General features: G+C 36.0%; 1 protein-coding gene and 1 pseudogene across 17 annotated transcripts in view; one reads left to right on the forward strand and one right to left on the reverse strand.

Annotated features, from left to right (window-relative positions):
* WNK1 (WNK lysine deficient protein kinase 1) overlaps positions 1–16,498 on the forward strand; it is a 156,188-nt gene that overhangs the window by 17,586 nt on the left and 122,104 nt on the right. The window lies entirely within an intron of this gene.
* Positions 4,664–12,195, reverse strand: LOC119045238 (60S ribosomal protein L10a-like; annotated as a pseudogene).

Below are 16,498 nucleotides of genomic sequence, written 5' to 3' on the forward strand. Positions count from 1 at the left end.
CTGGGACTCAAATCAATGGAGTGGACCAGAAGGAAGGAAGAAAGAACCAAACAGAAAAGAATGAAGAAATGATTAAAAACAAATGAGAGGCTTAGGAACCTCCAGGACATCTTTAAACATTCCAACATCCAAGTTATAGGGTTACCAGAAGGAGAAGAGGAAGAGGAAGAGCAACAAGTGGAAAACTTATGTGAAAAAATAATAAAGGAGAACTTCCTTAATCTGGCAAAGTCAAGGAAGCTCAGAGAGTACCAAAGAAGGTGGACCCAAGGAGGAATACACCAAGGCACATCATAATTATATTAGCCAAGATTAAAATGAAGGAGAGAGCCCTGGCTGGCGTAGCTCAGTGGATTGAGCTCGGGCCTGGGAACCAGAGTATCGTGGTTCGATTCCCAGTCAGGGCACATGCCTGGGTTGCAGGCCAGTTCCCGGCAGGGGATGCATGAGAGGCAACCACACATTGATATTTCTTTCCCACTCTTTCTCCTTCCCTTCCCCTCTCTCAAAAAATAAATAAAGAAAATATTTTAAAATGAAGGAGAGAATTCTAGAAGCAGCAAGAGATAAGGGGACAGTCACCTACAAAGGAGTTCCCATCAGACTGTCAGTGGATTTCTCCAAAGAGACCTTACAGGCAAGAAGGGGCTGGAAAGAAGTATTCCAAGTCATGAAATGCAAGGACCCACATCCAAGATTGCTCTATCCAGCAAAGCTTTCATTTAGAATGGAAGGGCAGATAAAGTGCTTCTCAGATAAGGTCAAGTTAAAGGAGTTCATCACCAAGCCCTTATTATATGAAATGTTAAAGGGACTTATCTAAAAAAAGAAAATAAAAAATATGAACAGTAAAAAGACAGCAAACGCACAATTATTAACAACCACACTTAAAAGCAAACTAAGGGGACAGCTAGATCAGGAGTGGAACTGTAGAAATGGGGGTCACATGGAGGGTTAGCAACAGGGGAGTGTGAGGAGGAGATGGGGGGAAAAGTTGTGGAGAATAAGTAGCATAGGTGGTGGGGAGAAAATAGATGGGGAGAGCAAGAGTAGTGTGAGAAATGAAGAAGCTAAAGAATTTATGACACATGGAGATGAAGTAAAGGGGGGAAATGGGACAACTGTAATGGCATAATCAATAAAATATAAAAAATATTTCTGGCCATTGTGGTTTCTTAACTTTGTTAACCAATTTAGGGCCCGTATTTTCATCTTTTAATGATATTGAGAAATAACTGTATTTTACCATGTATAATGTACTCCTGTGTACAGTGCACACCCACATTTCTGTGTGCATTTTATATGGGAGTATTATTCCCAATATCATATCCATGGTATGTAATTGTTATACCCATGTATAAGGCACATCCTTATTTTGCCTTCAAAATTTTGGGCAAAAGTGTATGCATTATACACAGCCAAATACAGTAAGTCAAATTGATTTTTGGTATATTTTGCTTATGAAAAGACACTATTTATGGTTCAACTGTTGATTTTCATTAAGTTTTTCCAAAACAGTAATTTTTGGAGTCATTATTTTTGTACAGTAAATAAGGATGAAAGGAGTGAGAATACAGCTAATTGCTTTAATAAAGTTGTAAAATATTTGAGATGCCAAGACAGTGCTTTTCAAATTCAAAATGGTGGTGTAATATCCACAGAAGCCTACTTTCCTTTTGTAGAGTAGACTTTTGATAGGCATCATTTAAAGCTACATGCTTATTTGATTTTGACTCACTTTCCTGATTTATAAACTTCATTTATTTCTACCTTAGTGGGAACATTTTTAAGAGAAAGAAGATTTTGTAAATATTAGGAAATTAGAGGGAAAGAGGAAATAAATATAACCTACATTCAATCCCTTCATCCAAAGATACCATATGTAATAGTCTAATTTCTACATGTTTGGTTTTTGTTTTTATAGTTATGATCATATTGTGTGGTGGTACAGTTTGCCTGTTTTACTGTATAGAAAAGCATTTTCCATTTGAAAATCTGAGGTTTTAAAAAAAAGCAACAAATATTATTTATATATTGTAATCATAATTGGTGTATTTTCTAAACTATTGACATTTTAGTTATAATACTTACATTTTGTATATTGTAACAAATTGTTTTTGATACTTTGTATTACTGCACATGAAGTGTGACATCATCAGTTTCTGAACTAGCATTTTGATCTTAAGCTAGTATGTACAGCACTTGAATTCCTACTTGAGCATGTATGTACTATTTCTTTTTCATTCTCAGTAAGAGAAAATTAATTAGATTGGCCCACAAGTGCCAATATTAGTTACAACTAAATCCTGGAAATTGATTATTGATGCATTGGATTGCTCTGAATGGAATCTTAAGTCATGGGTGATACATTGCAAAACTTACTATTTCTTTCATTTTTCATCTTAGTTTAGAGAGTTATATGGAAAGTTCATTCACTGCCTCATTCACAGTCAGAATATTTTAGATCAATAATTTGCTTTTAGAACATGTTACCGTGATTGAAAACTTTGTAAAAACCAAGTTCTAGGAGTTTTAATATCAGTATATTGAAAGTTCTTTGAGGAAGTTTAGTTTTTAATAAACTACAGGGAAAAAAAAACCTTAGTGTGTTTTTTCCACTTCCTCTCCATGCAGGATAACTTAAACCTGCTTCCTTTATTTAAATGTTCAGTTAACTTTAGAGCATACTAAAGATGTTTTGAAAATATAGGAAATTCTTAATGCGCTTAAAGGGAAGTACTTCCTAATTGTTTTTTTTTCTTTATAGAGGTAATATATACTTTAGTGATAGAAGACAGGAGAAAAATAAAAACTAAAATAACCCCACTAAAGATCCATCACTAAAAGACAGTGCTGATGTATTATTTTTGAATAGTTTTCTTTTGTTTCTCTCTTTCCCTCAAAATAGGTTTTGTATTTATTCCACAGATACTTATTAAACTCATATTTATCAGGTACTGTCTTAGTTGGAAAGTAGAGGAACAAGTCCTACCTTCAGGGAGCTTAGGTTCTACTGGAATCATAGGTGATGATAATTTATAATTAATTATAACATAAGAATTAATATAGATATTTTTAATAGCTGTGTTAGTTCCTTATTCAGAAATACCATAGTTTATCCCTAATGTTGTCAAGTATTAAGTTATTTTTTCTATTATTATACAGTAGGCATGAGTCTTATCTGTATGGTTGTAACTATGAAATAATATATGCCTGTTTTACCAAATTTAATCTGTGTTTGCTGTCCCCTAATTTAGGTGGTCATTATTCTCCTGCATAAATACTTGGATAGCTTCATACAGTCCAGAATGTTATCAGGAATGGGCTTTCCATTCTTCCACCTCTACTGCTTGTCATCAACATGCTCATTTATGAAAGTCTGGAAAGTTCTCTAGAAGGCCAAGTTACAGACTACCTTTTGTAGAATTTTCTTAAAATTCTCACCATTATTGTCTCTGTTATCTGCCCCCCACTCCCCGCACCACCCCGCAACTCCCAATGGGGGTAAGGGTATTGATTCATCTCTTTCTTCTTTTCTCCCAGTTTCTCTTAAAACTTCATTCCTTCCATCCCTTGCCTCTGGGTACAGTCCAGGTGAACTCTTCTCTTTGGGCCTGAGCTTTCTTTAGCAGAAGCTAGCTGAGGGAATTGTCTTCTAATTGCTGGTTCTAAAATAACACAAAAGACCCCAAGATTAGGGACTACACTTGGAAAAGGGGAAAGCAATTTATCTATTGCCTAACACAGTTACTACCCCAGATTTCACTGTTTCAAAGAGTGTCTAGCTTGCAGCCTGTGGGCTACATGCAGCCCAGGATGGCTGTGAGTGTGGCCCAACAGAAAATCAAATTTACTTAAAACCTTTTTTTTTGCTCATCAGTTTTCATTAATGTTTGTGTATTTAATATGTGGCCCAAGACAACTCTTCTTCCAGTGTGGCCCAGAGACGCCAAAAGGTTAGACACCCCTGATTTAGAACTATTTTCGTAGGATTCAATTTCAGAAATGGATTTATTGATTCTAAGAGTATGAACATTTAAATACTTTTTACATACTGTTACAGTGTTTTCCAAAAGAAATACGCTGATATGTATTTTCAGTGACTCGAGATAGTTCTTATTTCAGTGTCCCATTTGTCAATATTATCTTAAAAAATTTCTCATTGGTTTATATTTTATTTCTTTAGAACTTTTTTCCATATGCTTGATAACAGAGTATATATCTTCTTTTGTTTTTTGATACAATTCATTTAATTTCAGGTGCTTTTCTGTCCTAGTCAATTTTCATAAATTCATTTTTTTAACATTTTATTTATTTTTAGAGGAGGGAAGAGGAGAAGGTGAGAGAAACATCATTGTGAGAGAGAAACATTGATCAGTTGCCTCTCTAATATGCCCCAACTGGGGACTGAACACACAACCCAAGTGTGTGCCCTGACCTGGGAATCCAACTAGCAACCTTTTGCTTTGCAGGACAATGCCCAACCAACTGAGCCACACAGGTCAGGGCTTTCATAAATTCTTCACATAAAATTAATGTTCCTTTGTTATATTTTTTGTAGATCTTTTTCAGAGCTTGGAATTGACTTAGCAATGCAATAGTCTTCTCTTCATAATACTTAATTTTCTTTTAAAATTATAGCAGTGTGGTTTATTAAGCTGCTTTAATACAGACACCGGGGCTTGCCCATGGTGCTCTTCATGTGTAAAGCCCAGATGTTCTGCCCATTCTTTGTAGCAATGACACCAGGAAATTGACAACTTAAGTGGATGTTGTCCACAGTCTCATCATCTGTCATCTTCACATGGCCAACAGCCACAGCCAGATACAGTTCCTTCTTCATCTGGAATTTGCTGGTGGATTTCACTTGATTGACTTCGGCTACCATTTCTTATATCAGGGAAGGGAACTTGTCAGCCTTATTCAGGCCTGGACCTGGGATTTGTGGGATCTGCTCGATCAGAGACTCTGAAGCCAAAATGGTAGCATACTTCTTGGCCAGGCTTTTGACCAGTTTCTTATTCTTGTCAAGTTTCTTCAGTGCCTCAATTTCTACATGGGGGATATCCAGGGCCTTGGCCTCCTCACAGTGCTGCTGGTCCCCTGGAACACGTACAGAGAACTTGGGGCTGGAAGTGGGTTTAAGGCTGATAGTAGCCAGGAAGTGTTTGTCCTTCCAAGGATCACCATTCTTCAAGCTGATCTAGAGATCCACCCTCTCCAAAAACTTTCTGGTACTTACATTGGTTCCTATGCAGGATCCCCTCACCACTTTATACAGGGTGTCCCGGCAGACTTTGCTGCTTATGGTTCCTCATGTCACAAAACCAGGAAAAGAACAAGATAGATTTTTTAGAGCAGTTTTAGTTTACAATAAAGTTGAGAGGGAGGTACAGAGGTTTCCCACATACCCCCCTGCTCTCTCCCACATGCTGGCCTCAGCCTCCCTCATTATCACCATCATTCACCAAAATAGTAAAATTTTTTTAACCAAGGATGAACCTACATTGATACATCATATTAATCCTTATCTTACCCTTAGCCTTGACAGCCACTAAGCTTTGTTACTGTTTCCATTGCCTTGCCTTTTCTAAAATGTCATGTAGTTGGGATCATGCAGTACGTGAAGCCTTTTCAGACTGTCTTCGGCTTAGTAAATACAGAAAAATTAACCAGTAGTCCTGTGTTTGAGTCGTAATTGTTGACTAAAATGTTTACAAATACCTAGGCACACAGAGTAGATGCTCATTCAGAAGTGTTGAAGATAAAAAACGACTAAATAAATGACCCTTTTACTAGTACTGTTTTGTGATTTGTTGAGAATTATGCGCATATAGTTACACTCATTCCATTATGTACATTGTTACATTTAGTTACTATTCTCATTTGATAAAATCGGTCATTTGTGCTTTTCATTTGCAGTTTTTAAATAGCGGAGGAGTTAGATTTATTTCTGTATGAAATACAAGATTTTGTTTTGGAATTAGATACTTGTGTTACTTTGGGCCAAAGATAGTCTGCTAGGATTTTGAGATAGTGCTAGGTATAGTCTACCCATGGAATTATTACCCGTGTAACTTTTTAAGTATTATGATATTAATACTTGATTTGAAGAGAAGTGAAATCTAAGCTTGCTGTAAAGTACGGTATTTCTTTTGAAATGATAAGTGGTAAATATTTAGTATTACAGTTTACTGTGGTTGCTCAATGAAAAAATATTACATGGTAGCTATTTTAAAAAATAATTTACCACAGACTTAGGAAACTTTAGACTGTTCATCTTCCAAAAATGTACAATATTTTTTCATCTGTCATTGCGTCCTGTTGAGATATGGCAGAATTGTACTATTAAATTTGAGTTGTGAGTGATATTTAATTTTGAACTGTAGCCACAGGTAGATATAACTGAGACAGTTCAAAACTTTTGGAGATAGATACTTTGTTAGTTGCTTTAGAAGGATATCAGGCCTCACTTCTTATTTAGTCCTCTAGATAGATAGAAATCTGGCTCATGGTTTCTTCATGATTTAAACTACATTGAAATTATCTTCCAACTTAAGTGATTTCACATCTTTGCTTATAGTTAGGGTTAAATTTTGTTTAAACTTTTTTCTTGAGCTGTGGATACCAGAAGAGGAGGGCTATTATAGTATTTAATATTTAGATTTGGTACTTGAAATGTTTAACAAAACTTACAGAGATGTTAAAATTTGTGCAACTATGCTAGAGGTAAGATTTTAAAAAATGAGATCTTAAATATATCATAAACCTAGAAGAGTTAACACTGTTACTACCTGACTATTACACTAGGTGAATAAGTAATTTGTTATTAAAAAGTGATTTCAACCTGGCTGGTGTAGCTCAGTGGATTGAGTGCTGGCCTGTGGAGCAAAGGGTGGCCAGTTTGATTCCCAGTCAGGGCACATGCCTGGGTTGCAGGCCAGGTCCCCAGTAGGGGGTACGTGAGAGGCAACTACATATTGATATTTCTCTCCCTCTCTTTCTCCCTCCCTTCTCCTCTATCTAAAAATAAATAAATAAAATATTTAAAAAGTGGTGATTTCTAAAAATTGGAAGGAAACATCTTGCTAACACCTCTGATTAGTGCTTGAGATTATGAATGACTTAATAAAATAATATGGGGTAGGACATGCTCATTTTTTGAAGATATTAACATAACCAAGGTATGGGAAAAAATGAAAGATTTTAAGAAAAGAACCATTAGGTTTATATTCTTTAAACAATGGATGAAGTCTGATTCCCACTGCCACCCTCAACCCCCTCAGTTCAGGAAGACAGCATTCTTTTCTGTTACAACTGCCACTTAAATTGTATTTCTCAACAGTGATGATCATATTGTTACTCTTTCTCAAGAGTTGAATAATACTCTTGGCTTATTTTCTTTTTTTTTTTAAGTACAGTTGTTTCCATCCCACCCCCCCCCCCCCGACCTCTCCGCCAACCCCAGCCATCCCTACTTCCAGCCCTTGATCCTATCCCTCTTTGGTTTTGTCCATGTGTCCTATATAGTTGTCCTGAAAACCCTCCCCCCTAGCCCCAACCATTATCTCCTCCCACCTCCCCTCTGGTTACTGTCAGTTTGTCCTTAATTTCAATGTCTCTGGTTATATTTTGCTTGCTTGTTTGTTTTGTTGATTAGGTTCCACTTACAGGTGAGATCATATGGTATTTGTCTTACTTTCATTATATTTTGGAATAATTAGTAAGTGAACTTTGGCAGCTCATATAGCATATGAGTGATACTTGCTTCAGATTTAGAATTCTCATTTGGGAAAACAAGGTTATATTGTTAATACAATTTACGAATGTAGTCATAACACACATAAAGTTATTTATAAATTCCCTTAGTCTTCCAAAAGAAAAATTTGTATGTAATTCTGTGAATTGACTGAACTATGGAATAAAAATACTGGATTTTTAAATATCTCTACTACTGTATACTGCAGGTTTGAAAAATAAAGAATAACTAAGACATTTTCTCTTCTTTGGGTGTGAAGGATACTTTACCTCAGTCAGACTCTATTTCCTCTTCTCTGAATTTCTTTGAAATTATTAGGTACTTCGCTGATTTGACTAGTAATCATTACTCTCAGAAGTCAGAAGAAATAACTTCATATCTGACATTTTCAGTGTCTTTTCTTTTTTACTGAATATTTTATTGTTTATGTTATTACAGTTGTTCCAATGCTCCCATTTGCCCCCCTCCATCCAGCCCCACCACCCACTCCCTCAGGCAGTCCATACACTGTTGTCTGTGTCCATGGGTCATGCATATATGTTCTTTAGCTAATCCCTTCACCTTCTTTCTAATCAGTCCCCTCTTATGCCATTTCCAATGTTTAGTAATTTTAAAATCTGGAAATTTGTTGGTAATCATTAACAGAATGGTTTAAGTATAAACAAAGTTCTTTATAGAAATAATTTGAGGTACCTTTTTTGGGTTCTTTGCAAGAAATGTTATGGCTATTATGGATATTAGGAGATATAGAAATAAATCTGCTTCATTTATGAAGCAGCGATAATCTGCTCCCACTGGCAGTGTTTAACTTTTTTTAGCTCTTTGTAGAGAGATCATGTTTATTTAGACTTTAGTCCTTACATGCTTCTTTGGTTTTTGGTAAAGATTTATTTGTGAAGAGATGGGAATGAATTTTGCATAAACTTCAAAGTTTTACTGTTTTAAATGAGACCTAAAATATTTCTAGTTCTAATACTGAATGAGATACACAGATTGCAAAGTATACTCTTATTTAGATTTTTATAGTACTTTTAAAATTTGGACAGAATATAGAAATTTAGAAAATTTTAGTTAAATGATAGCCCCAGTGATGCATTTTCAAAAGCAGTGTGTTGCATTCCTAAAGGTAGTATATTGCATGCACTGCTGATCATAATGTGAAAAGAAAAGTGCCATAAAAAGCTAAGTACCAAGTAACTAGCTGGAAAAAGCTTTTAATGGCAGAGCTGGTATGGTCATTAATCTGGTACAACAGTACTTAAGGAAATGGTTCCCTGTGTTAAAATGCAATTTCTTTTGGTTGTTAGAAACCAAAATAGGAAATTCAGAATTGGCACCTAAATACTGATATTGGAGTTTTATTTTTTTAAGTGCCTTTCTATGGCCCAATTTAGTGCAAAAAGATTTAGCATGGGAGTCTTGGTTCTAATGCTGACTATAGAGGAATGACCTTGGGTAAATATGTTTTCTTACTAGTAAAGTGAGTGGTAGAATTATATTTAAGGGTATTTTCAGTTTATCACTTGAACAATCAAAAAGGAGGATTTTTACTTTGATTCGGCCTGATTTCCCCTAACATTCCGCTAATTACTAATATAGTAGATTTGCCCTAGATAGACTACTTTGCAGTGGCTTTCAAACTTTTTGAAGTGAGACACGTTCTCAGAAATAAATTTTACAGTATGACCTAGTACATGCACACATAAAAACATAAAAGTGTCACAAATTACTTACTAGTGATGAGTTATGTTTTCTGTTGTTTCGTTGAAAAAAAAAAAGGTTATTTACCACCCACTCTTTGAAAAATACTTTTTTTAGAGTATAAACTTAGAGTTAGATCCTTTTTTTACTTAACTAGTTAAATTAAGCAGCAAGATTAAACACTTGCCGCAAAATGACAGTTATAGCAGCTATTTGAATTTTAGCTCCTACCATTATCTATTAATCAGAATACAAGCTCTGAACAGTGTTTATTCTTAAGAGGAACAAATGATGTTGATTTAAATAATAGCTTAAATTAGATGTATGTAAAGTTCAAAGTAGATTATTTAATGATTGGTTAGTTTTATTTCTGCTTTTTATTATTTATTCCCTTATTAATAAACGTAATACTGGCATTAGCTGTACCAAATCAGTGGGGCTAAACTTGGTAAGCACCTTTTTGAATTTGAGTTTTTGAAAGGTATTTTGTGGTTAATTTAAATGAGTTTTGCTTTTGTGTTCTAACCATGATGATAAATTTTGTTAAAAACCTTGCCAATCTTCTAATTCTGTCAGATTCCTTTGAATTTTAAGGGATTGAGTTCATAAGGGATTTATTCTTTTTATTTTGTTTTATTTTTAAATTATATTTTGGAGATTATGCTATTACAGTTGTCCCAATTTTCTCCCTTCACCCCCCTCCCTTGCTCAGCCCCTCCCAGTCCATCAGGCAATCTCCCCACGATTCTTCATGTCCAGGGGTCATGCATATAAGTTCTTGGGTTACTCCATTTCCTATACTGTACTTTTACATCCCCATGGCTATTCTGTAACTACCTATTTGTACTTCTTAATCTCCTCACCTCTTCACCCATTCCCCCACCCACCCCTCCCATCTGGCAACCATCAAAACATTCTCCCTATCTATCTCTGTTCTTGTTTGCTTAGTTTGTTTTTTACATTCAATTGTTGATAGATAAATATTTATTGCCATTTTATTGTTCATAGTTTTGCTCTTTTTCTTAAATAAGTCCCTTTAACATTTCATATAGTAATGATTTAGTGATCACGAGCTTCTTTTTTCTTGTCTAGGAAGTCCTTTATCTCTCCTTCTTGGATTCCAAAGGATACCTTTGCTGGGTAGAGTAATCTTGGCTGTCGGTCCCTGCTTTTCATGACTTTGAGTATTTTTTGCCAGTCCCTTCTAGCCTGCAACATTTCTTTTGAGAAATCAGGTGACAGTGTCATGGAATTCCTCTGTAGGTTACTAACTAACTCCTTTTCTCTTGCTGTTTTTAAGATTCTCTCTTTATCTTTCACCATTAGCATTTTAATTATGTGTCTTGAAATGGTCCTCTTTGCATCTTTCTTGTTTGGGACTCTCTGTGCTTCCTGGATTTGCATGTCTATCTTAGGTAAGTTTTCTTTCACTATTTCTTCAAATAGATTAGCAATTTCTTGCACTTTCTCTTCTCCTTCTGGCACCCCTATGATATGAATGTTGGAATGCCTGAAGTTGTCCCAGAGTCTGCTTAAACTATCCTCGTTTTTTTTGGATTCTTTTTTCTTCTTGTTGTTCTAGTTGGTTGTTTTTGCTTCCTTATGTTCCAGATCATTGATTTGATTCTTGGCTTCATCCACTCTATAGTTGTTTCCCTGTGAATTGTTTTTTATATTAATTAGTGTATCCTTTGTTTCTGACTAAAGCTTTTTTATGCTGTTGAGGTCCTTGCTAAGTTCCTTAAGCATCCTTATAACCAGTGTTTTCAACTCTACATCTGATAGATTGCTTATCTCCATTTTGTTTAGTTCTTTTTCTGGAGTTTTGATCTGTTATTTCATTTGGGCCATGTTTCTTTGCTCATTTTGGCAGCCTCCCTCTGTTTGTTTCTGTGTATTAGGTACATCTGCTTTGACTGCGGGTGTTGGTAGTGAAGCCTGCCTAATGTAGTAGGTGTTCTATAGGGTCCCGTGGCATAGCCTCCTATATCACCAAACTGGGTACTTGAGGTGCTCCCTTCATGTGGGCTGAGTACACAGTCCTCTTGTAGTTGAGCCCTGATTGCTATTGGCAGGTCAGTGGGAGGGATTTAGCAAGACCATTCAGCTGCAGGGACTAGCTTTGACCACTGAACTAGCCTCCACCTTCTGTGGAGGATCAGCTGTGCAGGGGCTAGGTGGTGGTGCTCCAACATGGTCTTTAGCTGTCCACTCGGTATGCAGGCTCTGGGTTTCCTGAGTGGTACAGGCCAAGGTCAGCCCCCACCTATGTTTTTCCCCAGGCCCATCCTGCCTGAGCTGTAAGGCATTCTGAGATGGCTGCAGCTTGTGCTGAGCTTGGAAATTCCCATGGGAAGCCAAATTGTAAATCAGGGCTGGCTGCTGGTGGTGTTGTACCTGGGGCCCCTTAGCAAGAAGTGTTGGGGTTAGGAGCTCATGGAGGCTGGCTATTTTTTGTTTGATAGGATTTAGGAAGTTGTGAAGCATGAGCCAAGACCACCATTAATACAAAAAAGCAGCTTGGGTGCTTTTCTGTAAGGTAGATGGGATGGAATCTCGGGATCTCCAGGGCGGGGCAAACAGTGTTAGGTTGTTAAAGTGTCAGATATGGCACCTGCCAGTTTTGTGGCTCTGTGGCAGGGAGGACTAGAAAGGAACAGTGGCCTTTGCCTACCTTTCTGTCTAGGAGAAAGCTGTCCTCTAGATCCCTCCTTGATGCCAGACACGTAGTTCATTCCTATATGCCACTGGGGTGCCTTTCAAGCTGCCACCCTGGTGTTAGAACACAGAGTAAGTCTGAGTAGTAGGTGAGTCCATGTTTGGGTTCTTTAAGGGGAATTGCTTCCACCAACCCAATCCACACTGTTTTTTGCAGCCAGAAGTTATGGGGACTTATTTTCCTAGCACTGGAACCCTGGGCTGGAGTGCCTTGTGTGGGGCTGGGACTCCTACCTCCCAACATATCCCTCCCAAATTTTTATCCACCACATGTGGATGTGGGAACCAGGTCATTCCATGTTTCTGCCCCTGCTACCAGTCTGGATGGATGTGGTTTCTTTAATTTTGTAGTTGTCAGACTTCCAGTCAACTCAGTTTTTGATTGTTATGGGTGGTTGGTGGTTCTGTATTTTAGTTGTAATTTTAATGTGGTTGTGTGAGGAGGCAAGCTGTGTTTATCTATGCCTAATACTTGTATGACTGTGGTCATCCTGCTCACCTAAATTCTGAACCCTTTACCTCATCTGAAAATGATAACGTGTACTTGACTGAATTATTTGAAATAACAAAGAAATAACAAAAAATGCAGTATACTTATAGTATGGTGTAAATCTTATATAATTGTAAGTCATTATTATAGACTTGATATTGGAACTTAACTTCTGGGGTTTTGTTTAAAGTGACACTAAAAGTTCATGACCTAATTATCATTTGTTTAAGGCATTGAATCCTGAGTTCTGTGAGAAAATAATTGAAGCAGTGACCTTCCTAACTACTTAATCTAGCAAGTCTCAAACAGTGCCACCTAATTCTATAGTACCTCATCTCATTACATTGTCTGAGTAACCCCATACTTAGTATGTTGTCATTCCTATCTATAGATGAGAGAACCAAGGAAACTATTTGGTGGAATAGTATATTTTTTAAAAATTTTCTTTATTGATTTTACAGAGACAGAGAGGAACTGTGGGAGGGGGGAGAGAGTGAGAGAGAAATGTCGATTTGTTGTTCACTTATTTGTGCATTCAATTTTGCTTCTTGTACGTGCCCTGACTGGGGATCGAACCTGTGATCTTAGTGTATCAGGGTGATGCTTTAACAAACTGAGCTACCCAGCCAGGGCTGGTGGAATAATATTTTTAAAATCGGATATCCTCATGGGGTTTTGTTGCGTATCAGTGAATATATAATTTTGGGATTTCCAAATCTGTGAAATTGATTACAATTTAGAAATTTAGTTAAAATCCAGGGAAAACATGATGGAAATAAAATTGTAGTGAGAGACTCTATCATAAGTTACTAATCATCAGAGATACAAATTAAAACCATAATGTTTTATCTACACAAATTAGATTAAAATGTAAATGTCTTAAATCAGCATTCTAATAAAATATGTGTACCACATATATGATTTAAATTTTCTAGTAGCCACATTAAAAAAAGCAGACGAAATTTACTAAGCATATATTTATATATATTTATATTCTTTGTTAGTTTGACTTTTTCAAATATTTATTTTTCAGTTACAGCCAACAGTCAATATTATATTGGGTTGACCAAAAACTTCATTTAGTTTTTTTGTGTGCGATTGCTCTAGTAGTGTTTAGTTTTCTTTAACTTCATTGGAAACCAGTTTGTTAGAGTGTACTGTGACAGCTGTCATATCAGCATGCATCAAAATTGGTGATTATCAGAACTGGTGAATGTTTGTGTAGCTATTTTAATATTAAAGATGGAAGAAAATGTGCAACTTTTTTGCATATTAAACTTTATTATTTCAAGAAAGGTGCAAATGCAACTGAAACACAAAAAAAGATTTGTGCAGTGTGTGGAGAGGGTGCTGTGACTGAATGTATCAAAAGTGGCTTGCAAAGTTTCTTGCTGGAGATTTCTTGGTGGATGATGCTCCACAGTTGGGTAGACCAGTCGAAGTTGTCAGTGATCAAATTGAGATATTATTTGAGAGCGGTCAACTTTATACCATGTGGGAGATAGCTGGCATACTCAAAATAACTTAATAAACTTATTGGTGAAAATGACAAAATGTGTGTTTTACTTTATGGATAACCATTTATAAAAAACCATAAGGATTTTTTTTTGCCAACTGAATATTAGTTTCAGGTATTCAGCATATTGGTTAGACATTTATACAACTTATGAAGTGATCTCCCTGATAGGTCTAGTACACACCTGACACCATACATAGTAATTAATTACACTATTATTGACTGTATGCTATACTTTACATCCTTCTGTTTTATAACTTGCAGATTGTACTTCTTAATCTCTTCATTTTTTTCACCTGACCTCCAAACTCCCCCTCCCAACTGACAGCCATCACTTTGTTTTCTGTATCTCTGAGTCTGTTTCTGTTTTGTTTATTTTGTTCTTTAGATTCCTCATATAAGTAAAATCATATGGTGTTTGTCTTTCTCTGTCTGACTTATTTCACTTAGCATAATATCCCCTAGATCCATCTATGTTCTCACAAATGGTATCATTCTTTCTATGACCAAGTAATATTTCCTTATATATATTTACCACAACTTTTTAAAAGTATATTTTATTGATGATGCTATTACAGTTTTCCCAATTTTTTCCCCTTTAATCCCCCTCTGCCTTGTACTCCCCAGCCTCCCCACTCCCCTTAGTTCATGTTCATGGGTTGTACATATAAGTTCTTTGAATTCTGAGTTTTCTATACCAATTTTGACCTCTCTTCTATTTTATGCCTACCCATTATGCTTCTTCTTCCCTGTACCTTTTCCCCCATGTTTCTCCCCTCCACGATGAAAACCCTTCATGTGATGTCCATTTCTCTGATTCTGTTCCTGTCCCAATTGTTTGCTTAAGGTTTTTTTTTTTTAGGTTAGTTTGTTGATTGTGAGTTTGTTGTCATTTTACTGTTCATGTACCACGTTTTTAACCATTTGTTTATCAATGGACAATTAGGATATTTCCATATTCCTTGCTAATATAAATAATGCTATAGAACATAGGGGTCATATGTCTTATAGAATTACTGTTTTGGATTTCTTTGGTCAAATACTCAGAAATGGAATTGTTGGGTGATAAGGCAGTTTTATTTTTAATTTTTTGAGGCATCTCTAGACTTTTCCATAGTGGCAGTACCAGTTTGCAATGGCAGTAGTATTTGCAAAAGGGAATACTAACCATGTAAGAGTATGCCCTTTTTTCCACATCTTCATTCAGTATTTTCTATTGATATATTGATGATAGCCATTCTGACAGGTGTGAAGTGATAATCTCTTTCTGGTTTCAATATGCATTTCTCTGACAATGAGTGGCATTGATTGACTTTTCATATGTCTGTTCAGAGGCATCTGTATATCCTCTCTGGAGAAATGTCTATTCAGGTCTTCTGCCCATTTTTAAATCAGAGATATATACAATTTTATATACTGGTATTAAGTTGTATGAGTTTTTTTATATATTTTGGCTCAAGGTGTCTTGATTCCTTTCTTGATCTCATTGTTAACCCATTCATTGTTTAGTAGCTTGTTATTTAATCTATGTTTATATGTTTTTCAGCTTCTTATCATTGATTTCTTTGTTTATACCATGGTGGTTGGATAAGATCCTTGATATAATTTTAGTCTTCTTAAACTTATTGAAACTTGTTTTGTGGCCTAACATGGACTAGCCTGGAAAATTTTACATGTGTCCTGGAAAAGGATATATATTCTGCTGCTTTGAGATGAAATGCTCTTTTATTATCCATTCTGCTACCCTATGTCTTTTGATTGGAGCATTTAATCCATTTACGTTTAAAATAATTATTGATAGGTAGGTAGCTACTGCCATTTTATTCATATTTATAATCCCCTACCCCTTTCTTCTCTTTAAGAAATCTCTATCATTTCTTATAATACTGGTTTGGTGGTGATAATCTTCGTTAGCTTTTTTTGTTTGGGAAGCTTTTTATCTCTCCTTGAATTCTAAATGGTAATCTTGTTGGGTAGAGGAATCTTGGTTGCAGTTCCTTGCTCTTTATCGCTTTGAATATCTCATCCCAATCATTTCTGGCCTGCAAAGTTTCTATTGAGAAATTAGCCAGTAATCTTATGGGAGCTCCCTTGTGGATAACTAACTGGTTTTCTCTTGTTGCTTTTAAGATTCTCTCTTTATCTTTAACCTTTTGCATTTTAATTATCATGTATCTTGGTGTGGGTCCCTTTGTGTTCATCTCATTAGGGACTTTGTGCTACCCAAACTTTTGTGTCTGTTTCCTTCACCAGGTTAGGAGTCAGTGGTCCATCATTTTTTCAATAGCTTTTCAACTTCTTTCTCTCTTCTCCT

The sequence above is a fragment of the Artibeus jamaicensis genome, unplaced genomic scaffold, assembly GCF_021234435.1.
Source record: "Artibeus jamaicensis isolate MK-2021 breed Jamaican fruit bat unplaced genomic scaffold, CSHL_Jam_final contig_1028, whole genome shotgun sequence".
Taxonomy (NCBI): domain Eukaryota; kingdom Metazoa; phylum Chordata; class Mammalia; order Chiroptera; family Phyllostomidae; genus Artibeus; species Artibeus jamaicensis.